The sequence below is a fragment of the Diorhabda carinulata genome, chromosome 1 (genome assembly GCF_026250575.1).
Source record: "Diorhabda carinulata isolate Delta chromosome 1, icDioCari1.1, whole genome shotgun sequence".
NCBI classification, from domain to species: Eukaryota; Metazoa; Arthropoda; class Insecta; order Coleoptera; family Chrysomelidae; genus Diorhabda; species Diorhabda carinulata.
Window position 1 is genome coordinate 36377577 of NC_079460.1, and position 26240 is coordinate 36403816.

General features: G+C 31.2%; 1 protein-coding gene across 1 annotated transcript in view; it reads right to left on the reverse strand.

Moving 5' to 3' along the window:
• The window catches only part of LOC130904207 (insulin-like growth factor-binding protein complex acid labile subunit), a 453059-nt gene that overhangs the window by 239499 nt on the left and 187320 nt on the right, over nucleotides 1-26240 (reverse strand). The window contains exon 4 of the mRNA XM_057816841.1: nucleotides 20464-20515. The gene's annotated coding sequence lies outside the window, so the exon portion shown is untranslated. The remainder of the gene's footprint in view (nucleotides 1-20463; nucleotides 20516-26240) is intronic.

The window sequence follows — 26240 nt, forward strand, 5'->3', positions numbered from 1 at the left end:
TTAATTTGAGAATTGTGCTAAGCAAATGGTTTTCTTAATTTTTTACGAATAGAAAATCACTTTAAACTCTTTTCTGCAAAACTTTGGAATACCTACAGATTACGGAGCGAGGAAGAAGCGTCCTAAAGTTAATAGATATTATTGATGGCAGCCAAAATTAGTTCCAAAAATTCAAGTAATTCGCGAAACTCAATAAAAGTGGAATAACACTATTTTATCTGAAATTCATGTGCCTACTTTTTATTCTCATGTATGGAAAACTATATTTTTTGATACTATTTTATTCTTATACTTCATTCAATGTATGTAATTAAATGGTTGTTAATAAAAAATTATCGAACTCTTAGTAAAATATTATCAAACTTTTCTTATGAAATAAAATGATACACTTTTATACTCAAAGTTAGAGGGTTGGAAATCACAGAGTAGTTCATGGAAAATTATTCAAAATAGTATTCCTGTTTGTCTCACATGCAGCTAATTTTAATAACCCAAACAATGTTAGTTATTTCACGTGGTCTAGAATGCAAGCAACGGCAGTTTATGTTAACTATATTTCCTTCCTTCATGCCTTTCCCCCAATATAAATATTATAATAGACGTTTTCAAAGTGTTTTTGAGACGCAATATTCACATCAATTTAACCGTGGTCCAGCCATGGGCGCGCGTATTAGAATAAATTTATAGTCAAGTTTAATAAATTGTGTCTATTTTGTGTGTGGAAATTTGATTCAACCTAACTTTCGTTCAAAATATTACCTAACATGAACAATTCTGCCAATTATATGAATCAATTACACCTAAAATTGACAAATTTTGATATTCGTTAAATAATCACCTATCAAATTATTTGAAGTTACACAGAAATTTAAAAATAAGAATCATAACAGATCAATTCTGGTGGAAAATTACTTCTTTTATACATATAGATTGAAGAACGATAAAAAATGAAAAAGTTGATTTCCAAATTCTCTTCATTTTATTTTTATCGATAATCCTGTAGCGAATGCAATTTTCTCCCTCGCTATATGGTATGATGATTCATGTCTTCCAGCGTTTACAAGAATGAATTATTTATTATTCCATACCACGTTTTTATACTCTGTTAGCTAAAAAAACATCTTACTAAATATTTAAACATATAATCGTGTACTCTGTAAAGCTTTTAATTTACCATCCCGCAGCAGACATGATTTTTTTCTTTCTATACGTTTATAGCAGGATATAATCCTTGTAATACCTTAGTCGTTAACCCAACTTACAAGACGCCGAAATATTGTAGTAAACATTTTATTGATCATAAAGTGTGAGTCCTCGGGTCAATTTCAATCTTCTCCTACTGTTTTATAGTTTATTTTCAATTTGAATTTAATTTCTCGTAGCAAGAAACCGACGTACTACAAGAATTTATTTAAGCATGCTTCTCCTGAAATACCTATATCAATAATTGAAATATAGAAATAGAAAATAAATAAATGTAGATTTTAATTCGAAAAATAAGCGATTAAAAATATTTATTTGAACAACGCAAAGTTTAGTTTCAGTTTCCTGCTACATGAGTGGTTTGTTAGTTAAACGTGAAATAATGTGGTTCTCACACAACATGATTCGATGAACCCAAAACATTATTGTTTATTAAAACCTCCGACAAAATAACAAATTTTTATTCATTATCAATTAAAAGAAAAATCTAAATGGAAAATATCCTCATGTAATATTACTTTGACTAAATTGGGAAGGTGGATTGAAATTTTCCCGACGATTCGATATGGAGATAAAGTAATAACAAAAGCACTTAAGTTAAGCTTAAAGTACTTTATGTACAGTGGAAAAGACCAGCTGGAGAAAAAGGTTAAACCAGTTCCCATCTGCAAAGTGTCCTTGAAAATATCAAAATTAATTTATTACTATCTGTTTAAGGAGGTCTGAAATATCCACTAGACAGATCTCTAATGTGTAGCAGTCATTCTTAAAACAGATGATACTTATTAGCGACAGCAGTTTTTTTAATAAGTTATGGATCAACGAGACACAGCCAATATTCTAATAGAATTCATTCAGTTTTGTGAGGAACGGTGAGGTAAATAGACAAAATTATCGATTTTTGGCGGATAACAGGAATCCGCGGTGAATGAAGGCCAAGATCAATCTAAAGTGAATGGTGGGTGATTGGGCAGAAAATGAGCACTTCTTGATGAAATAATCAATAGAGTGAAATTTTAGGGGTTCTTTCAAAACATTGGTGCTGCATTTGGCTAATTTGTGAGTATGAGATGTTGTATTATGAAGTAGAACCTCTGTAAATTTTTGGTAGCTAACATATTGATCAGTTGCGCTTTTGCGCTATTTGCGAGAATACAAACTGAAGTCTAAAGAAATGAAAAACATAAATGTACCAATAAATTGAATCAATGTATACTTTGTGATGGAAGAAAAACGTGAAAAATCACTATGATAATAAAGCTTCAACACCGATTAATAAGAATATATAACAAATAAATCGATAAAAGCTGATTGGAAGATTCTAAATAGAAAATAGTATGAGCAAGATTAACGTAATAAAAATTGAGAGAGACTGTTATAATATCGGATATTTTATCATATTTTAGAATATAATGGACATAGAAGAATATATGGTTCGGGATTAGCTAGTTTCGTTCACAATTTAAGTTGTTTTTGTTCTAAAGGATATATACGGAAGTGAAGCACAATTTTTGAAACTCTTTCTCAAATAGCTCATCTTAAAAAATTTGTGCAGCTTGAGAAATTCTTCTTTTAATTAACTTCTGCTGCTGGTCAATGAGGACGTGATATAAATTGTAGTCATATTATTGCTTCATTTCAATGATTATTTTTAAGCTTTTTTGCACAATATATTACGCTATGATAGTAGTACTTTCACTACTATTTCCTTAATATAATTTTAATCCATTTCAATTAACCACAATAATCTTGTTGGAGGCATCTTATTACAATTACTCAACATATCATTTCAAAATACCGATGTACATTTCCGATACTACTTACTGTTGCAAAATTCATGAATTCTGAATACATTACTCCCGTACGATATATTCAGACATAATTTAATACAGTCTCAATCAGCATCAAGTGTGCCGTACATAATCTAACTTGCAACTGAGTTAGCAGCCTATTTGGATATTATGCAAATGGCGGTGATGCCCACTTCCTGCACTCTGTCGACAGATGGCAGCAAAGCATCAAGTATTTGTGATGAAGACCACTGATTTCGGCGTTAACGATTCTCTACAGGGAATATAAACTTATCAAGTGAGCTTGATTGGATAATTTTAAAACGACCCTGTATTCAGATTAGTTAACTAAGTAATTAATTATTACAATGTGGATGGACAAGTGAATATTGTAAATGAAAAATAAAATTAGTGATATGGACATTATCGTAATTAAATAATGCTTTCAATTTATATTCCTAAACAAGTGCAACAAGTTTCCCATAAACAGAAATTTCTTAATTTAATAGTAATCGTACTAAATTATTGCAGTATTAATCTTCTGTCTATATATAAGGCGCGATTAAAATATGCGGTGAATTAATTTTTATACCGATGATTAATTTTGATGTATCTATTTATCGTAGACTCATATGTTGAAAGACAATGAGGGCTAAGTTTGGCTTATCATTCTGCTACTACAGTTGCTGAAATGAGATCATGGTTGCAATTACTGTTGTCAATCATAGATCTTGTACAAAACATCAACAGATAATTTTATTTGAGGCTGAAGAATCATACCAAAGAAGTTAATTTCAAAATCTATCTATGGTAATAACGTAGTGCATTTGAAGACTATTTACAGGGGTATGAGCGGTTTAAGAGCGAAAATAAATTACTTAAGAGCTCTTAGATCATTTTGATCCTTTTATAGAGAGTCACTCAGTGTATAATTTGATTTTATATTTAGATACTAAGAGAATTTTGGAAAATGTATATATGTATTAATAAAGTTTTCTGTTTATTCCGGATAAAAAGCAACGCATTAAAAAAATGACTTCGTTATAACGCAAATAAAGAAAAATATTCCTCAAACTGTATCGCAGCATATGACACATATAAAAACTCGCATTTACATAGTACAGTTACATACATAATAATACCCGTAGTGTTTTTACAGCCCCATAAATTTCAGACAAGTTAATGGCACACCATAAACTATTTGCTTTTGCATAACAATAACAAACGAACAAGCGCAAATATGGTCTCTCATTAGTCCATCGCTACAATAGCTCTATGTGGTGGGGTAACCTGCAACCAGGTTATGAAATTGTTTATAAATTCATGAATTGTTTTGGATACTCTATTTTATTTTAAATCAAATTGGATAACCGGGGCTGCGTTGGAATGGTGTGATCGGTGAAAGAATTTGCGATTTGTTGAACTGAGTACGTTAGTTACGTTACAGAGTTTACTTGACAACAAAAATTATTGTTTTTAATGAGAATGAGGATTTCACTCTTCTAAGTTCATATGATATATTGAATTGTGATTTGCGAAAAAAAAAATATATGAGTTTACTGTCAAATAAAAAAAATAGACTGTTGGAGGACTACTACTCACAGTTCAAGGAGCTCTCCAAATCATAAATTTTCCTCCACAAATCCATTGTCACTTATGAGTTCCTATAAACTGCTGTACTTTGCTTCTTGGTACATGGAAGCCTATAAATAAACCTAGAATGGCTTTCCTGCTTGTGTTGGTTGTTTTCTGCGATACTTTCAATACCTCTTTTAAATAGTGATTTTTTTTATTTGGTTCATGATTTTATGAAGATAATTTCGATGCTAAAGTTCCGTCTTTCTCTAAGTACCTGTTACGGTTATGCCTAGCAAAAGAATTTTTGCGGTTATTTGCGCAAGATTCTACGAATCATATTGGGAATTATTTCGTTGTCTTTGATGGTAGCGATTGTTAATAATTGATAAACATACTCGCTTTGGATTCTACCTTGATTGGATAGACCCTGCGAAATATTTTTAATTGTTTAACAGTCACAATTCCCTATTAATATGAGTATTTGTTGTTTTTCCAAGAAAAATATGAAAATATGATACTTGTCCTTATTTATTCAATATATATACTATTAAATTCTTCCTCCACCCATCCCTTCAATTCGAATCTATGTATGTAGCGATAATGTAGCTGACTAGTTTCAAGCTTAGTTTGTTAAATTGTAGTGTAATTGAATTGATTGGATTTTTGGTTATACAATAAGTCGATAGACTCGTGAGAGTGTTATAAACAAAAAAAAAATACGTCTTTAAATGAATCATCAGAGGAGTTTTATTGTTATTGCGGTTGTCAGTGGAATAATTCATTGAATATATCTTTGTTACATTATTCAGTATTTTGGTCTTGCTTTGTTCAATATTTTGAAACTCATATACAACCCAGTTTAATAAATCATAATTCACCATTTCATACAACATTTTTTACCTTAGTACTGTAATAAGTTTTCTCATCTGGCTAAAATATTGCACGAGGGCTGATACTTAAATTTTGAGATAGACAAGTAAAAACAAAGATTTATAATTGGATATTGTTTTATTGTTTATCAAACTATTATCTATTACGATCAATACACTTTTGCATGCGTTTGAACCAGTTGCCGAAGCATTTTCCATTCCGATTGAGGAACCTACAAAACATGTGATTTGAACATATCAACTACTTCATCAGGTGTAGTAGAAAAACTTTGACCCCGCCATTTATTTTAAAAGAAGAAATCATTGGATAAAACCAAAGACTTAAATGTTTTTGTTTTAACTGACGTGTGAGAGCTCGCATTGTGGCGGTGGAGAATGATTCGTCTTCTGCGATTGGTTTCTCTGATTTTTTCGAAAACTTTCGAAAACAAATGCTGGTTTTCCATCAGAACTGACCATTCCACGCTGCTCTAATGGAAGGGTGATGACAAGTCCAGCTATTCCGGAAAAACACACAACTTTTCTTGTAATTTGGCTCGTCCTGAAAAACCTGTACAGTCGACTGTTTCGGGTTAATATGCAAAGACACATAATTCGTCTTTTGTCACGTCTTTTAAAGCACTGCAATTGCATTTTTTCAGCATTTCCTTGTACCAATCGAAACGAGTATTTTCGTCCTGTAGCGAAGTGTGACCACGATTGAATTTGGAAAATCAGCGAAACACAGTGACTCGAGATGGTGCTTCATCACCAAAAGTCGAAGCGAGTTGATCGGCACAATGCTGTTGGTTTAATCTACGTCGAAAGTCATAGAAATTTTTTTTCACCAAGATGAATATTTGTATCTGTGAATGGTACTCATATGACAACATGTTCTTAGTACGTTCATTATTAAAAATGTTAAACTTTATGATGCCAATGTCAGATTCGACATTTTCACATCAATGTTGCCATATCTCAAAACTTAAGTAGCAGCCTTCGTATTATTCTCTACATGAGTAAAATTCTTGTTCACCTTCTATTTGATTAGCTACTAATAAAAACCACAATAAACATCGTTTCGGTGCCTCTTTTTCATCTAGTGACTCAATTACGCTCATTTATATTTGTTTTTCTAGCAACCAATAACGTTAAATCATTGACAGATAAGTTCCAATAAACCAAGAGTGTTCTCATCGACTCCTGAAGCACTCAAAGAGGACTGTCACAATTAACTAGAAATAGTAATTACCAGTCTCTTTGGTGGCACGATCAGCCGAAACCAGATTATCGTAGCAAAACCGTTTTAATGGCGTTACTTGGAAGCGCATTCTGCATCGCTAATGTACATAAAATTGAGTTCGGTTTGATGACTTTATGAAATCCCTACTCATTGATAAATACTATTTATAGTTCGGTAACTACCAATGTCGTTCCACTTCTATATCAATTCTATACTGAGAGACGTGCGGCTCAGGAGAAAGCAACAGCGGAATTAATTTGAACTTATTTAAATGTTTATAAGCTCTGGTCGTCCCAGAAAGAAAAAGTATAATGTTAAAATGTATGATATGAAAAATTTAGGCACAACTATCAAGTGAAAAAATAAAAATAAATAATTAGTATGAATATATAATAAATGACTAGTAAATTATATGTTTTAGATATATTTATCTGTATCAACTCTTTTTTTTCTTCAGTTCCAGTTTTCATTCCACTTTTAATCATAACAAAATACTTGTGCATAATTTTTTTTGACTCGATGAATCTGGAGTTATGGAAGTTTTTGTATACCATTGGGATTTGTATATTCAATCAAATATTGGGCTATTTATCTTAACTATTTACGACACCGTTCTTGCACAATCTGCTTCTCTATTTAGATCCGTTTGTTAATTAATCGGTTTTCTATGATAGTATTTTGGGACGCTCACTCTAACAAGCGTTCTATTATTATCCTCTATTCAAAAATTTAGTGAAAGATTTAGGCAACAGCGTGAATGTAAACGATTTTAAATGTCTTCGAGAGCATAATATAACCATGTTTGCAAAGATCTAGATTAAATGAAATGAAGATACGGACACATTCTTTGAAGGTCTCTGTCAGTTGGATTCGAGCCTCATTTATATATTTCAAAATACTAACAGCAGGAAAAAATGTTAATGAATGTTCTTATATATTATTATTGTTATTATGAATTTTAATATTCAAAAACATTATAAAAATGCACTCCGAACAGTATATCACATTTCACAATAACGTGCAACAAAATATATTTCATACAATAATAAGGAGTCTCTACCATCGTAATAATTTCAATATTACTGTCGGTTATCGTGAATGAAATTAATGTGAAACTAGCTTTTACCCGCGGCTTCGCTAGCATCGAATCTGTTAAATAAGTATCAGAAATCATTATAATAGAAAAGAACGATCTCTGTAGATATATTAGAACCTGAGATATAGATCTTTGAATGTAGAAAAATTACCAAAAACCTACAAAAATCCATAACTCCATATTGAATCTCCACGCCTAGCTCCTCTCCAACTTAGCCGATTTAAGTGTTCAAAAACTCAAAAGAAAGAGGGTATTTCAGCGAGTGTTCTTAAATCAAAACAAATTCTGTAGCTATATTAGAACCTGAGATATAGATCTTTGAATGTAGAAAAATTGCCAAAAACCTACAAAAATCCATAACTCCACATTGAATCTCCGCGCCCAGCTCCTCTCCAACACAACCGATTTAAGTGTTCAAAAACTCAAAAGAAAGAAGGTGTTTCAGCAAGTGTTCTTAGACCAAAACGAATTCTGTAGCTATATTAGAACCTGAGATATAGACCTTGGAATGTAGAAAAATTGCCAAAAACCTACAAAAATCCATAACTCCACATTGAATCTCCGCGCCTAGCTCCTCTCTAACTCAACCGATTTAAGTGTTCAAAAACTCAAAAGAAAGAAGGTTTTTCAGCAAGTGTTTTTAAGCAAAACGAAGTCTCTATCTTGAATAGAACCTGAGATATTGAGGATAGAACTTGTGTATATGAAAAACTCCCGTAAGTAATGTACAGGGGGAAATCGCATTTGAGTATAACTTGAGAATGGTGAAAATTAGATGAAATCCGATGGTTGATGGCTGATCTGTGCATCAATACCATTCATTGAAAAAAATATTAAGCAAATCGGTTGGGTAGAACGCCTGAACGGACTCGGAATGGAAATCATCAATTTTTTTTAATATATATATATATATATATATATATATATATATATATATATATATATATATATATATATATATATATATATATGAGATTTTGATAGTACTAGTGCAAAGAAAGCTGACAGTTCAGTGAGTAATATAAAAAGGAAAAAGACTTGGGTAAACAGAAGTGAAAAATAATTTATTGATTAGAAAAATGAGGCAGTAGTAGCAGAAGCTTTAGTAATAATCTATAAATTTGGAGTTGAACAGAATTGAAAAATACTAAAAAGGTGAATAATTAGTTAAAAAATATAATGAGAATGAATACCTCAATCGTAGTATTGTAACGGGAAAAGGGAGAAAAGGAAGTAGGAGAAACCCGATTTAAAAATGTAAATCAGTATCTCAAATGGGAAAATGATTGTGATCAGACCATTTATTTAGAAGGATGTTTAAGTTTAGTATATTTCAAATTGTTAGGTTGGATAAATAATATATTGATGCGAGGATATAGTTTAGTTGGAATTTAAACTGTTTTTTGTCAATATATATGGTCCTATCAAGAGATAATCATATCAGACAATATAACTTTGTTCTGAGCGAAAAGTCACAACCCCATATTCCATTAAAATTCTTTTCGCAACTCTTAAAAAAGCCATTTCCCCATTACGCTTTATCTAAGACGAGGGTTTCAGTTCCTAGGCCACTTTCAATTTTCGTATAATCTAACTTGTGCTGACATCTATCATTTTCACAAACTTCTCGAACAGAAACAAGTTTAATACATCTCGTTTTAACTTATTTATGGATTAGTTGTCGTTGTTCTAGACAGATATAAACTAGTGACGACAACGATGGGATATTTATTTTTATGAATATTTGAAGGATGGTTTAATAATTTATGCAAAATCCTTAATTCATAATGTAATTATGAGGTCTCTCTGTTTGGCGAGGAAAAGTTATTTTGAAGTTAGTCAATTACATTCTAATAAAGTATGCTTAGCGTGATAGGGTTTTGTCTATTTATGTAAATTTTATAATAATAGGTTTCATTTGGAATTGTAGTGTTTCTACTGTGATTTGAAAATGAGCTGCAGTATGAATACTACTACGTCCGTAATTTGTTATAGGTGAATGTTAATTTTTTATCAAAGCATGAAATAACTGGAGGTTTTATTTTCATCATTTGATAGGTGTTAAATTCATGACACCAGGAATAAATAACAACAGATATAATGAACAATTAGCTTTGTTTTAATAAGGAACTTCTAAAAGTCTAAATTGTTTGGTGCGTGAACAAAAATATTAATAGACGAGAATACTGCTTGGTATTCGCTTAAAATTGGTTTTTTGCTGTTGTGTTGATAGATATCTAGAAGACTTTGTAGTTGGAATACATATCATATAACTTTGGACAAGAACTGCAAAAAACGAAACATGCCTCTCTGTAGCTGTATAGATTGACTTATACGAGGTGTGGCTATTAAATAACGAGACTAGTGATATAAAACATTTTATTCCAATATTATGTATATTTATTTGTTATCGCCTTCAATATATACCTACATCGCACCATGTGAAGTACCTTTAGGACGCTTTTTCCTTCAAAGCTTCAACAGACTCAAATCTTGTCCATTTTAATCCAATCCACGTTATTACCTTTTCTGATAAGTTTGAGTTATTTACAATTGCATTCAAAGTGTCCATAGAATATTTTTGTGAGCTTCTTATTGTTTAATTGAGAGGATTTCAGGCACCAGTTTTGCACATACTTTTCGCATGTTAAAATTTCCATGTAAAATTTGCCGCACTCATTATTTGTCGATTCCTATAGATTCAGCAACTACACACTTAACCGACGGTCCGATCAAAAGGTATTACCGACATTTTCGATATTTTCATCCGTTTTTGACTCGAACGTGAATCATTTTGAACATCTTCTGGGTCATCTTGAAAGCTTAAGCCATTCCAAACACGCAGATGCGACAAACATTCATTGCCATATACTTGTGTCCATGAATTGTATGCCTCAGTTGCAGTTTTCTCAAGTCATGTGAAATTTTCCAACAATTCGTCCATTCATTTACGATAAGACAAAAAAGGAGTCCCTAAACGGCTACACTGGTTTACTTACAGATAGGTAACATCGCATTCGACAAAGTAGGCTTCAGGCGAAGCAGCTGTTAGTGCTAACCTTTTACGCATGTGTACTTTTGCTGTAGCGACGATAGTCTTGTTACTTAATAGCTTCGTACATTGTTAAAATATTTGACAAAATGTCTAGCATTGCGTGCCCACCTCTCATTCCATCGGGAGAGCTGAGTTTTATGATCTGGCAATAGGCTCGTACAAATAGGTTTGTTTTAAGGTATATCTACATAGAAAACCCGTGACAGAGGACGAAACGAATCGGTAATAATGTTTAAATTATAAAATGTAACTATCAATTGATATTGAGTCATTAAATCTTCGAGCTTTGCCATTTTACTGCCAATTTACAAATTTCTCACATTTTTCAAATTTAGTAATGATTTCATTTTTTCCGTGAACTTCATCCGATCAATTCCAATTTTTATCTCAACAGTGCGCCTAAATGTCAGTCTAATTTAGAATGATGAAATACTTCCGTTGAAGAAACATGATGATCAACATATGTCTGTGCGATTTGAGAGATCTCAAAATATTGTCAAATTGGAGACAACATCCCTGACGACATAAGGGCGTCTACAACTTTGATGTATGATCTTGTGGTTTGATATAGCGGCACGTAAACGAGATGAGGGGAATTACTTATGGCACCTTGTACCTGCAAACACGAGAATCTACTTCAACTAGATGTTAGTGTATATGAGAAGATAAATATATTCAGACATATATTTGGTGTACAGGACTCTCCTTGCTTATGTTACTGCTAATAATTAGTTTATAAGGAGAAGCATAATTTGAATATTTATTATCAAAAATACTTCAATAGAGAAAGTAGAGCTGCGATTCTGCTTAAAGTGTCATCAAAATCATACTTTGAGTGAGAATGATGTGATGAAAATAATAACATTCACAAAAATTTGTTATAGAAAGTCATAGAAAGATTTAAGAACATTAAGTATAATTTTTGTCAAAATCATATTGAAACACTGTTGACACAAGTGCGAATTGATTAGTACAATTATTTATCATATCAAAAAAAAGGAATATGCTATTTAAAAGACAATTTAAGATGCTTCGATGTGACTATTAATTTATCAGTAATGCTTATCTTTTATATGCGTAGCAATCGGTAAAGAAATGAAACGTGTTTATATGGTGATTGTAACGAAAATATCAAAATTGTGAAATTTTGAAATTATTGCGTGTGCAACAGAAGTTCGCATATTATTAGTTTTTATAATCTCAATAGTCTTCAAGTGAGTAAGTTTAATGGATACCACACAAAAAAAAGCCGTTTAAGTTATTGCTTTAATTGACAATTGGATTTAACCCGTGCCTTGGTTCGAATAGTGTGCCAGCGTTATAAGGAAACTGGTTCCTTTCATGGGCGACCTGGAACAGGCAGAAGACGTTCTACAGTCGTTTATGACGACCGCTTTCTTATCTCAACAACATTAAGAACTATTAGTCAGTGGACACTAAGACGAATACTGCAGGAAAATAAACTGACCCCTAAAACATCTTCATTTGCTACAAAACTTACTACAGCTCATTGGCAAACACGCCTGCGTTTTGCACAGTATCACCTGAATTGGACTTTGGAACAATGAGGATCTGTTCTGTTTTCAGTTGAGACAAGAATATGCCTTCATGGTAGCGACCGAAGAAGAAAAATGTACCGAAGACCAAGAACATGATTTGCAGATTGCTGTTTTGAAGAGCGGAGTGCTTATGGAAGTAGCTCCTGCATGATCAGGGATGCAATTTCTATAAGAGCATGAACCGACCCTGTATTCATTCGGGTTACGGAGTGGCCACCAGCTCTGAGATGAGCTAAAAAGAAGAATTCGAGCTAGACTTCCTACTCCAAGGTTTCAAATTGTCAATAACCCTATTTTTTTGGTAATAAAAAAGCTTAATTTGCTTGATTCATTAATTTCACTATGTTTAAATTTAAACTCACATTGAAACATATTAAATTGTCTTCCAAAGAGCATATTTTTTTTTGATATGATGAATAATTTATAAAAAATATGGTTAACCACATAAGTTACAGTGGACCGATTTCTATGCACGCAAGTATATTTATTTTCATTCCCAATCGTGTTTTCTAACTACATTGACGAAAGTAATATAATAATATGATTATGAGGTGAAAATCCGATGAAATAGTGCCAAAATCGTTTCAATACATTCATGGTATTCGTGTTAGAAAGTAGCGTTTAATTTTCACTGTATATAAAATCTAACAAAAAATTATACCATTGTAGGTGTAGAATCATACACATCCGGAAAATGTTGAAGCAAACCGATCGGATACTAAAAATAGAAATAAAACTATAAATAGAATTATTTCTAATTAATAAGTTTACTTCATGAAAAATTTGATAATCATATGTATTCTATAAAGCTTGCTTTCATCTCTAGTTTTTACAAAAAAGAATTCTCATTTTAAAGTTTTTCGAGTTACCATCCGAAACTGTACTACTAATTCAATCTTTATTCAAACCATGAAAAATTAATCCAACTTCTCATCTTATTATATCATAAGTCAAATGATTATTGGAGACTTTTTCACAGTTTTCTCTTTTTTTCTTCATATACCTAGTGATCATCAATACAATAATTCTTGAATTTCAATATATCTTCCGATACTAATTAGAGGTGCATTCTGGTAGAAGCATCTTAAAAAGCATTATATCACTTTCTTGATGCCTAATTAATATATTCCATAACAATTCTTTATGTGACACCACTCAAGTTGTGGTATTCGGTTAATTACAAGGAAGGGCCCAATCTTTCGAAGTGTCAAAATGAAACAGGACTAATTAACACGAAAGACGCGTTGTCGGTTTACTATATCAAGAATTTGTTGACAGGATGCATAACACAAGATTACAGTGACTTGCAATACAGTTCAGGATTTTAAGAAACGGGAAAATGGGAAAGGGAATATATTGACATGATTCTTATACAAGGAATGTTTGACTGAAAACTGAATTATTAATGAAAATTTTACTTTACCGTATTGAGTTTACGCATTTTTTTCAAAAAATCTAAAACTAATATATTGGAAGTTCCACTATTCCATTTCCTCCAAAATATTTTTTCATGTTGAAACAATCGAAGTAATCAAAGTAGGATCATGAAGTAATAATAGTCGAAACGCAGCTCAACAAAATTTGATTAAATGGAGGGTGTGATATCTTGTAGGTATCGAAACGATTTATGAGGGAAACATATTCCAAAATAGCATCACTTAATACAGTTGAAAAATATAATAAAGCTACGGTACAATGAAGTACAATATGGCTCTAAGCTTGCTCAATATTATAAAGTATCAAATATACTAATTAGTTAGTTTTAACTTCGTTCGATTGTTGTTTACTCATCACCCTATATAGTTGATATTTTTGTCTGTCTTATATCAGAGAAAAAAATATTAGTTATTGATTTCAAATTACACATCTCGAATTTTTCAGTGAATGGTCGCTGTATATGTAAAACAGATTTGTGATTAAACATTATTCAAAATTATACGCTCTGTGTGTATATGACAATCATTTTACTCTATACTGGCATTCAATTAATGGATTATTGACAAACTGTACCAGCAAACCGAATTTATGAGTTTCAATTAGGTAGTTCAATTCCTAAAATTGTTTGAGTACTTTATATGCTAATCAGAATTTGTATTATTATAAAGCTTGCTGCCAAATTCATGAAGTAGCGAATGTAAATCACTTCTGTGTAAATAGATAATGACAACAATTTTCATCGTGGGTGATAAAAAATGGTGCATTAAGAATATTGTAGATTCTGTTATTGATAACAGAGTTAGCGGTGCAGGATACTTAGATACATTGGCTGTTTTTTGTAGTGGTAACATTAGTGGTATTTCTCTAATCTTCGTCATAAAGAACAGATCGAAACAGACATAAAGAAATTCTATGTGATATTACAAATCAATTCATAGCATTCATTTTATTTTGATGTTAAGTTTACCAAACTAAAAGAAAATGAAAATTTTGCAAGAAAAATATGATGACGAGATTTGTGACCTGAATAATGAGATAGTAACCAAACTTTTGGCCAACGCTTTTATGTGGTGAATCACAATCTTACAACCAGTGGTTGGAAAGGAAAAAGTGGATAAGTATATAACCAAGATTATTAAGACAATGTTGAGAAAAAACGAGTGAGAAAAATGATTATTTGAACTTCGTTACGTTGAAAACTTTTTAAACTTGTACCCTTTAGAAGATAATCAAAGTGAAATTAGAAGAGATTCTCATCCGCATGTAAGTTTGCATAAAGTTGTCGTTTTTGTTTTACGACAACGAATGCTGAAACGGAGGTTTTTACTTGTCCGCTGAGAATTTCGAGGCAATCAAAATCATTGTTTCAAGGAAGTTCTGCAAAGTTTGGCAAGAAGCCAGTGTAGAATAATTTAGTTGAAATCTGCTAAATACCATGAGAATTGTCTTAGCAATTTGCCACGTAAAATACCTGGAAAGTCCTATTTAACAGCAGATTTACCATGGAAATTCCTCGGTTTTGTTGTCTTGTTGCAGCTTGTATAAGATGCGAATAATGTGCATTATCATATTGGAATAAAGTTTTAATATAATGCAAATTTTGAATATTTTGGATGATTTGGTGATTCACAAATTATTTTACTTAAACGGAATCTCCCCACTTGCTGTTGGAGTCTATTTATACTCAGGGACACTAGAAGTGCTAAACGCAGATGGAATCATCTATCTATTTTAAATTTTTATTGATGTAATCAAGAATTGAATGATAACATTTTCAAGAAATTTCATTAACGAGTATAAAAGACATAATGATAATATATGACCCCTTAGCTAAATACACTCCTGTAATACTTAGTTCCAAGCAACTTTAAGTTCGTGAATTAACTGCGTCAGAGACTGTGAAGGTTAGTGCGCATTGGATAGTCTACTTCCCATCTTATGCTATACATATATTTGAGAGGATCGAATCTGGAGCTGGGGTGGCCACGGCAAAACATTCACGCCAACTTTTCTAAGAAACTCTACAATTCGACATGTAATATGTCGATGGACATGTTAATTGATTCCAGATTAAGTCATTCCATACTCCATAATATTGCTAAAACAAATATTTATGTGGAACCAAAATCCAAGGCGCCACATAGCCTCCTTTTTCCAAAGATGGAATAATTTCCTTTTTTATTTAAGAGAGTATTTAATAAATACTCTGGTAATTATTACAAAATATATCATTTCTTAATATTTAATCTGAAATAATTAATGTTTCTATTTCCCGTCTTCATGGTTTGATATCTATCAAAAAATATATCATAGAATAATAGTTCATAAAAAAAAATATTTCTATGATGTCACAAATATCCAGGTATGTTATCTTTTGACGTTTACACTAATTCCTTTTGTACTAGAGATGGCGGTAGCTGCTTGAAAAATACTACTGTAGTAGAAAACACATAATCTATACAGCAAGTTTAAAGACACCACGTTGTTTAGTATTTGTTTGGCATCCATTAGTAGTGAACGCTTTCATTGAGTTTGTAAATATGGAAAAAATTGGTCATCGTTATGTGATACAATACTTTCATTTGAAAAGCCTTAGCTCAACCTATATAAAAGCTGGACTAGATTCTATTGTGTGTGAAACTGCTTCGTTATCAACAGTAAATTATTGGGTAGCAAATTTTAAACAAGGCCGTACGACCTGCGAAGACCAGCAGCGCAGTGGTAGACCAAATGAGGTAACAACTTAAGAAATACTGAAGAAAATCAACTAAGCGGTACTGGATGGTCGTCGACGGTAAGCTTAATTAGCGAAATAATTATTCTGAAATACGACTCAACTTCATAGCAGTTTTTTACATCCTGTTGTCTTCTTATTATATTGATATTTATATTTTATGTGTTTCAATCGGTCAATTGTTGTAAGTTTATTTCTATCTTCCATTACATCAATTATTTCGTTCATCGCTTATTTTTTGCTTCAGTGACTCATTGGTGGTTTCATATTTACCTGTCATATCGTTATACTTATATCGGTTTCTATTCATAGATTCATGAGAAACTTTTTCAAATGTTGATTTGTGGTTTAGTGGTTATTGGATGAGGTCAATTTAAAATAGGCAAAATGGGGACATTTCTTATTATCACAACCCAAAATATAGATTTTTTTCTTCCTCTTTACTGATAAGTCTATTCCGATATTATTCTTCGGGATTGTCACTTCCTTGAAACGTTTGGGGACAAGACAATAATGATACGAGTATTTTTCTCCCTTTCACTTCTTTGTTGTCCTAATACGTGTTATTCGAAACAAATCTTTTCCTTGTAGCATACAATTGCTTCAAGATTCTCTATAATTAAACAAAAATGATATTTTCGATTATTAATCGGGTTCTTTAGTTCCACAAAAGAGAAGGTATCAATTATAGAGAATGGCTTGGGGCATTCAGCACTCATTAAGGCTAGGTATAGGCAACATTAATCATTGAAGCTTCGCTCCAACAAGAGAATGGATGTACACTGAAAGACTTGGTATGTATTTTTTATGAACCATTTCTGTATTACACTCCCTTCAAACTTCTGAATTATCTGAAAATTCAAAAATTGAGCTTGCATTAGTTTGGTAACAGTCCAGTTTGACTATTCATAAAATTGAATACTGGAGACGATTGTATAAGAAACTCGTTATCTCTAGTATATGTTTAGAATACATTATCGAGACAAAATATGTAAATAACTAGAAAGAGGGAATAAGTGGAAGTGTTTATGTAATAGGGTAATTAAATAATAAAATCTATATGAATAACTGGAATCTTGAGACGGCAATTTTTTGTTCCTCTTTCCATAACTTATATGGTGCATATTTCCGGTACATTTATGGTTTTTATAAGTTTATATAACAGAGTCTATTGGCTGATCCAATACAAACACCAATGTATTTTCCACCATAAATTTGTTGTCCTATTATGTATGTATAAATCAAAAGAAAACCACTAAAAAAGATTAAGAAGAGTTAAACAAAAATAGATGAGAACAGTGAGAAACAAGAGCATTTGGGTGCGAATAGGGTGAGAGTTATTGCTCAAAAACGGACAAATTACACAAGTCAACACCAATTTTATGGCCATTTAGTATTAAACTACAATGCCTTCAATCCATTTTTTTTATTCGTCGTCTGATTTAACCGTTATATGAAAAAAACCGGATAATGCGCGATTCAGTTTTTAATAACTGCATAACTAGTACTTTGATTTTATTCATATAAATACTCAAGCATTGAGAATAAAATAACCTTTTAATTTTTCTAATAACGATTTTTTACTAGTTTTTTCACATTTGTTTCTCAATTTTAATATCTGTATTTGTAACAAATGAAACATGTTTTATAAAAATTCATTGATAACTTTAAAGTTACTTTATGATGTTGTGGTAGCAGCTTATTAATATTAGGAAGGGAATATACAGGGTGTACCAAGAATTGATGCAAAAAAGTCGTAATAGATGACGTGAAAATAATGCTGTGACGAAAAATTTCTGTCTTGTCTTATATTATAGTCTACTTTACAGTACTAATTTGAGTCCGGAAAATGGCACTTTACGATATCCTTGTATTTTACAGTACTTTAAATTCTCCAAATCCCAATATTTTCCAAAATTCAATGTGTCTGCCTTTGTTATCATTGTTATCTTAGTGACTTCTGTTCACTTTTTTTAAATCAAAGGAGTTGTTTTCAAGTAAAATTGTCAAATATGACATTTCATATTTTAATATAATTTTGCTTTTTATTCAAAACCGGAAACATTATGAAAAAAAAACATTACGATATACGTCCGTTATTATTACGGTACTCGATTAAATATTTTGACTCGGCTCCTTCGTTGCCTCGTCCATAAACATTTATCTCGTACCGTACTAAATCACTTCCCGGACTTATAACGTAAATAACTATTTCAATCGATTTTTCAACAAAAAGGTACTCTTTGCTTAATAAAATGTATGATTTATGGGATATGTAGATTTTTAGATCGTTGTGTATGCCAAGGAAAAACTTTCACCATAAAGAAACATTTTGAAGAAAATTATAATAAATTGTAATTATTTATTGAAAGTACTTACTCAAACATTTCTTGAACACATAAATAAACATTTGTACAACATACTACCGAAGATCATATTACTGGCAAAAATAACATTTCTTCTAATAGGTGGTTTGGTTGGGGAGGTACATTTGTATGACCACCACGTTTCCCTGAATTAAATACAATGAATTCATTTTTTTTGAGATATCTTGACAGCTTGGATTTGCAATACCGGTAAACACAAGGAACGAAATGATCGATTGAATAAACTTCCATTGAGGCATAAAGCAGAATCGTGGAATGCTCTTCCAAATTCAAAGAAATATCCTCCGTAGACTCCGGAAGTGTGTAGGTGCGAAGTGCCGAATACTAATTATAGTTTTTTCTTGTTTTTATTTGACAAGTTGTAGGTTTACTAACTAAATGTAAGTAATACGATGTTCGATACTATGCAGTTCAATTATAATTGTTTGATCGTGTTTCAATACAATATGTAAGTATTTTCAATGAATAAATTACAATTTATGATAATTTTTTTCAGAATGCGTCTTTATGGCGAGCGGTTTCCTTGGCATGTACAACGATCTAAAAATCTACATATCTCCTAAACCATAAATTTATAGAATTAAACAAAGAGTACCTTTTTGTTGGAAAATCAATTGAAAAATTCATTTTTGAATTGTTCCTGTAAAAGTTACGGATTATTAACCATTAGGCATGAGCCGCCTCTGGCCTTCAGATAGAAGCGTAGAATTATTTATTCCGAAAAACAACACACTACATGAACATACGTAATCATGTTCAAAATTCATAATGTTCGAATATATGATTTAGAAAATATACGTAAATATATGTTCTGATTTCGCAACTTTAAAGTCCTACAACTCAGAATCGAGGAGTCATATGAGAAAATTATATTTCTGTCACAGTATTATTTTCAAATGAAATAAAAATGTTAAAAAACATGTATTATCGAAATGAAATTGTCTAAACCAGTGAATTGAGTAATTAACGAATAAACTAAAATTTCAGATTTCGGCTGATAAAATGCAGATAATATATAAATATTAGGGACCACCAGAAATTCAGGTGTTGGATTCCCAAATGGGCTTAAAATTTACATGTTTTACTGACATTTGAGACAAAACTATTTTGTTTTACTAATATATATGAATTAACAAGATACAGTCTAAATAATGGCGTTATAATTCAAATTTATTAAGGATACATAAGGTATCTCTTCTATAAACTTCAGGTATAACTTCTAGAGAATTTGCATTTATTATTAATGTAATTTTCAGATACAAATACAGAAGGTTTCTATATTAAATACCTAACAACTCTTTCAACATTGTTTTTTTTTTAGTTTTGCAAAAGGACACGACACTCACTAAATGGTTAATTATTTACCCACAACTTTTCATTCAGAAATTCTATTAGATTTCATTTTCTACGTAAGATTGTTATAAAAGTATCCTATATGTTGGACAACCCTTGACACTATTTAACACGTAGTTAAAAAGTTACTAAAAATATTTCAATATTTGGAGTATTTACCTGACGCTGAACTTTACGAAGAGCTTTGGTTGACTGGTAAACCATGAAACAGCTGAAACAAAGAGAATGGTGTTATTTTAAGTGATATTTTTAACGAAAAATGACATTAACCATAATAAAAAAATACGTTATGCTGCACTTTGAAAGTACTGTTTCTGTAAAGTGTACAGGCGAAACAAAAATATGGTTTAATTATGGGGTTAGAATAATTTTAAGTTGGAACGAAAAACTGTAAATTGTTATTATTTATTTGCCATTCAAAATTTCTATTATCTAGTATTTCTTGTTTGTGCAAATTTGATGAAATTTGAGACTTTTATAGGTGATATTCGTCCTTACTTTTTAATATTGTATGTAGAAGTGGTATCTACATAATATTAGAAAATTCAATGCATTTATGATTTTTAATAGCATTGATAAAGCAACTAACTTTATGTCCAAATGAATGTATTTGGAGTCGAGGAAATGCTTTGTAGATCTCTTATTCTCTCTAAGCAAATTATAGGGATGTAGTTGTCTTCCACAGCTTAATAGCTGCAAACTTCAACGAATATAAACCTGTGTTCATTTGTGGCATAAACCAGGGCAGCTCTACAACTATATACTTCACATCTTTGACAATTAAACTTGCTAAACATGAAAGAACTTAAGTTGAAATTCTGGTGTGACGTACGCAATATCAGTGAAAACTCAAGTACATACTAACTATATAATATATCTTAGTGAAAAATTACTGTCCCATGTTCAGTCACAAAAATATAGATATCTAACATCTCACAAGTGTCTCTTTAAAAAATAATATGGAATCACATTTATTGAAGTATCCGTTTGTGGACGCTCTGTAAATTTTCACTGATATTTTTTTTTTATTTTGTAGATGAAGCTAAGTTAAACGTTTTCATTCTAATTTCAATAAGAGCAAGGTTTACAAGGTTGTTCTGAATTTGCTGACTTGTAACTTTGAATTTACAATTTTTACGGCTACATTTTCTGTTGTTTCATATATAATCCCATGAAATATGAAAATTTTTTGTTTCCAAGGCCCATAATTTGAACTCCAACTTTCAATTATTATGATTTCCTTATTCGATTTGAATAATTTAACTAATATCTAATATAATTTATAAGCCCCTCATTTCTAATATTACAAAGAAGTTATAAAGCATCACAATAAACATTCTTAGTACAAAAACTATTATTTAGCACAATATAGAAAAACTGGAAAAAAAATTTTGTCTTCCATTTAGATTTGGGCCATTATTCTCCAACTAGCAAAAACAGAAAAGATGTCTCAAATTGATAGAGCTGTAACATATTTCAGACTATTTTTTTGAAGTATTTAGGGGTAGTTTTGAATTCAAATGCATTTTTCCTAGTGTATATTAATTACAATTCAATTAAGAAAATATAATTTCAAAGCGACTTCATAGTATTAAAATTTCCTAGCAATAGTATTGTTCAGAGGTTGGTTGGTTGATGAAAGTAACGATAATGTCTGAAACTGAGAAATTTATGCATTTTCAAGGCAACATTAAAACGTTTATATTGTCCCATTATCTATTGAACTATAATTATCAAATGTTTAAGAAAAATCTTTTGAATTAAAATTATAATAATGAGTATGGTTATCCAATCCATTCATTCTAACGAAGGATACATTCACCTTGTATAATAAGACAATCGACTTATTATCCAAGACTTATAATTTTCGTTTTTCTCATCTTCACTCAAATTGACAGGAAGCTCCGGTTAAAGAAATTTGGAAAAAAAGGAAATCAATTATTTTGATTTATTAAATTTATCAGTTATCTAAAATGCTGGATGTCTTGTCATTAGACTTTACAATATCATATAATTTTCATTCCTGATTTGGGTCAAAAGCTTCAAAATAAAGTTTTTAAAACATTTTTGACAAATACAGTTATGTAATTATCTTTAAAAAACAGGTGCCACTGTTAGAAATAAAAAAGTTATTACGATCTAATTAAGTCATTATTCTACGTACTAATCAATAATAATTTTCGATCAAAACTATCTACAGTGTATTTCGGAAAAATGGAAAAAGAATGATCATAAATTGGAGTGTGCTTGGAAGAACGCTAAAATCTGTCAAATGGTACTTTCAAGCTTTGCTCTCATTAACATTTCTCAACAAGATGATTAGAGTTTTGAAACCATGCGGATGCTCCCAAACGTCCAAGAAATTTATCCAACATGTAAAAAGTAGAAAGTGTTTTTGAAGTAAAGGTGGATGTCTTCAAGAGAAGTAAGGTTACTTTAATATTTTGGCTGAAGACTGTTCTGATAAATTATCAACAATAGGTGTACAAATCTTGCAATCAGTAATTCGCGAATGTCTGTTGCGCCTTCGTGTTTATCCAAATCCGCCTCACTCACTATACCATGTGACTTCTCACTTTTTCCGAAAATAAAATTTGTTAGAACGGAAACGCCATCCCTGATATTGACATGACCAGTAGGTACAGAGCAGATGGAAGTCAATCCGAAGAAACCTTCTAGAAATTTAGTGTTGAGGTGAGAGTATTGGTTGCCGATAGCAGTATTTTATGTCATGGTTTATAATGTTTTTGAAAAATAATGCACCATATTTTTGCTCACTCCTCATACATAACGTCATCTCTCAATATTTTGACTCATATGTAAGTTTAAACTACTTTGGATACGTCAAATTTATTTTCACTTCCAATTGGGATGTTGTTTTTTGTTATGGTATTAAGAAAATCAAATCGAATATGGTTGGTATTACATTATTTTTCGAAATAAGTTGGTATTTTAGCGTTAACTGTATTGTGATTGAAATTCAGCAGAGGAATTCAGTAATAGAGAAAACAAATCAAGGTGAAATTTTCTCCTATTTATTTGGGAAAAATTTTCAAATTTTGTTTAACAATTGTAAATATTCAAACAGGTGTTATAGGCTGCTTATAAAGTATAGTATCTTTTTTATTTTTGTCGATTAATAAAGACTAGTTAAATATTCATAATCAATGCAATAAATTCAGTATAAAATAGTAAGAAATACATTCTATACTACTAAATTATCAATAATTTTACGATTCCATCTTAATAGCTCATGTCAAAATTACAATTCATATATCACAACAAATTTTTTCGTATCTCAAAACTTTTGACATTTGTTTTATATTTGTTTTAAGCATTGAATCAAACAACCACTCACTAGGTTTAAAGATTTGAAACCTCAGGAAATGAAACGTTCTAAGTTCGTTCCGGAAATAGCTTTGAAAACTTGCCATCTCGGTCTTTATCTTAAAGCCTTTTGCCATTCATTTTTATCCCGTTGAATAATGGTCTTAAATCAGAATTGTTGAGCTGTCGGAAAGCATTTCAGCTTTCTACATTTAAAGACTTCTATTAATGTTTTTCTTCATTCACAGTAGCGTACTTTACTAAGCTGTAAGAATATCTTCCAAAAAAGTTAGAAAAAATTACAAAGGAAACATTAACAATCGATAGAATAATTTATTATTTAATCCCGCATAGGTATCAGTTTTCTGGAGCATTAGAATCTGGTTAGTTGATGGTCTTGACAAGTTTTAATATAAATATTTCGCATTTTCAAGCTTCTTCGCTCAATGATCTAGATACTTTTGACAGTTTTGTGGTAAGAACTCTCAGTAGCATGTTCTATTTGAACGTTAGTCTTTCTGATTTGATTTCATAGCTTTAAATATAAATATTCCTTTCGAAGCTTATTTGGTCAACTAGTGGGTCGATCTCAATATTTTTGGGATCATATATATCGGTAAAACGTTCTATATGGGTATTATTCTTTCTGATCCAATTCCGTAAGCTTGACTATTCGTAATTCTTATTTAAGAGCCTATTTGCTCAACGAGCTAGATGGCCTATTGGGGTCTTAGTCTTTTTTATTTCGTAAGCTCAAGTATCAAAATTTATATTTCAAAGTCAACGATTACTATAGCCTTGACATTCTTGTAATTATATCTGTCGGAAGATATTTCTATTTTCTAGTTATAACTTTTTAATCAAAAGAAGGCATAGAAGGTACTTCTATGTTTTCATTAATGCGTTCACGTTGATTTTAGAATAGAATTCCTTTCTTAATTTTGATTTCAATAGTTTTCAAAACAATTAGCAAGGAAACGCAGTTTGGTTACGAGGATCACAAGAAATTCAACAATACGAGTATGGAAAATCAACATAGTTTGGTACGATATCTGCAACATAAGTAGAATAAATGTTCAAATTACGCAAATACCAATTAATCCTTCTTCAAGAAGATGTCGAATCCAAGTGACGGATTTCATCAGGAGCGCTGGATATGTAGTACACTTCGAGTTGGGGGGGGGGGGGGTCTGTATGTAAATCATATATCTGATCGTTCTTTTATTTCGTTTTCTATTAGCTACATTATCATGTCAGACAGTTTGCATTCTTTTGCCTCAGAATATGGTCCTTTATTAGTTGCCGCATCCATTAACTTGACTTTTCTCCTGTTCACCGCAGTTGCCATGTCTGTATTGTTCTAATATGTGTGATCGTTGTCGCATCCTTTCGTTCTATATCTGAACTATACCGCTCGAAAGCCAGAACATCCGTGAGGATCACACCCGCTACCACTAGGACAGCCAGTGCTAAATTCCTACTTCAATCATGACTATCATTAGTATTAAATCATTCTAATGGATCTATGTATATTATATGATTATGAGAATTTACAACTGTTCTTCAGAAAATGTGATTTCTTCCATAAATATATTTATAGGTCCTGAGAAGTTTCTTGAATTGTTTTTATTTGTTATATATATATTATTACACCTTTATTCAATTTGCAATATTTTTACTTCTTCTTGATATCTTGAATGTTAAATTTGTTTTATGAACTCTTTTGCTCTTTACTAATATATAATGGTTCATTTACCTATAAATCTATCTTTTTATAAAAGGAAGCAATTCTTTGTACTTTTTGTCTGCACATGTATACCATAGTGCCTGCTCGGCTATATATTAAAATGTTAGGAGTGATATTAAAAAAACTGTTCCGGGCGATTTGACCGGTCGATAAATGTCATTTCCTGAAAGACGTTAAGGCCGTCGGCGTCTTTTTAAAGCATATTGAGGGGCGTAGCTTGGGGTTGCGGTCCCTTTTGAATTGTACAGATGTATTATAAACGACTCGGTACGCTCTTAAATGACGGTAATTATTTCTTAAAAATATATTTTTTGAACTAATTAAAAGTGGAACCCCTCGTTTCCTAAATCTCTAGTTTGGTCTTACTGTCAAAGGACCGACGATTAAAAGTAATTGGGTAGTGTTACAAAATTAAAATACTAGAGGTCGCGATGAAGTTTATTTTATAGTCTCAGCTATTTAGAGATAATATATACAACAAAAAAACTGTTAAGTTTTTAATGAGTGACATACATGCTTAATTATACGTTTGATTACTTTTTCTGTTTTTCAGAAATCATACCCATCCCAATAAACAGCGGCTCCATTCTTGGGAAGCTGGAAAAATTATTGTGTTTCAATTCGTATTCGTTCGAAAATGCCCGGAGAGAAAGTTACGTTCTGTTAAATTTCTTGTGTAATTCGTTCATTTGGTAAAGTAGAGCTTTAGAAAATATCCCTCTCGAGTGTTGAAGGAGAAATACAATGTAACAGTCACGTAAACTTAAGTTAAAGTTAGTTATTAGGAAGTCGCAGCACGATCTAAAGTTTTGCGTTACATTTTAGGTAATATTTCATGTTATGGATAACGTTGGAAATACCG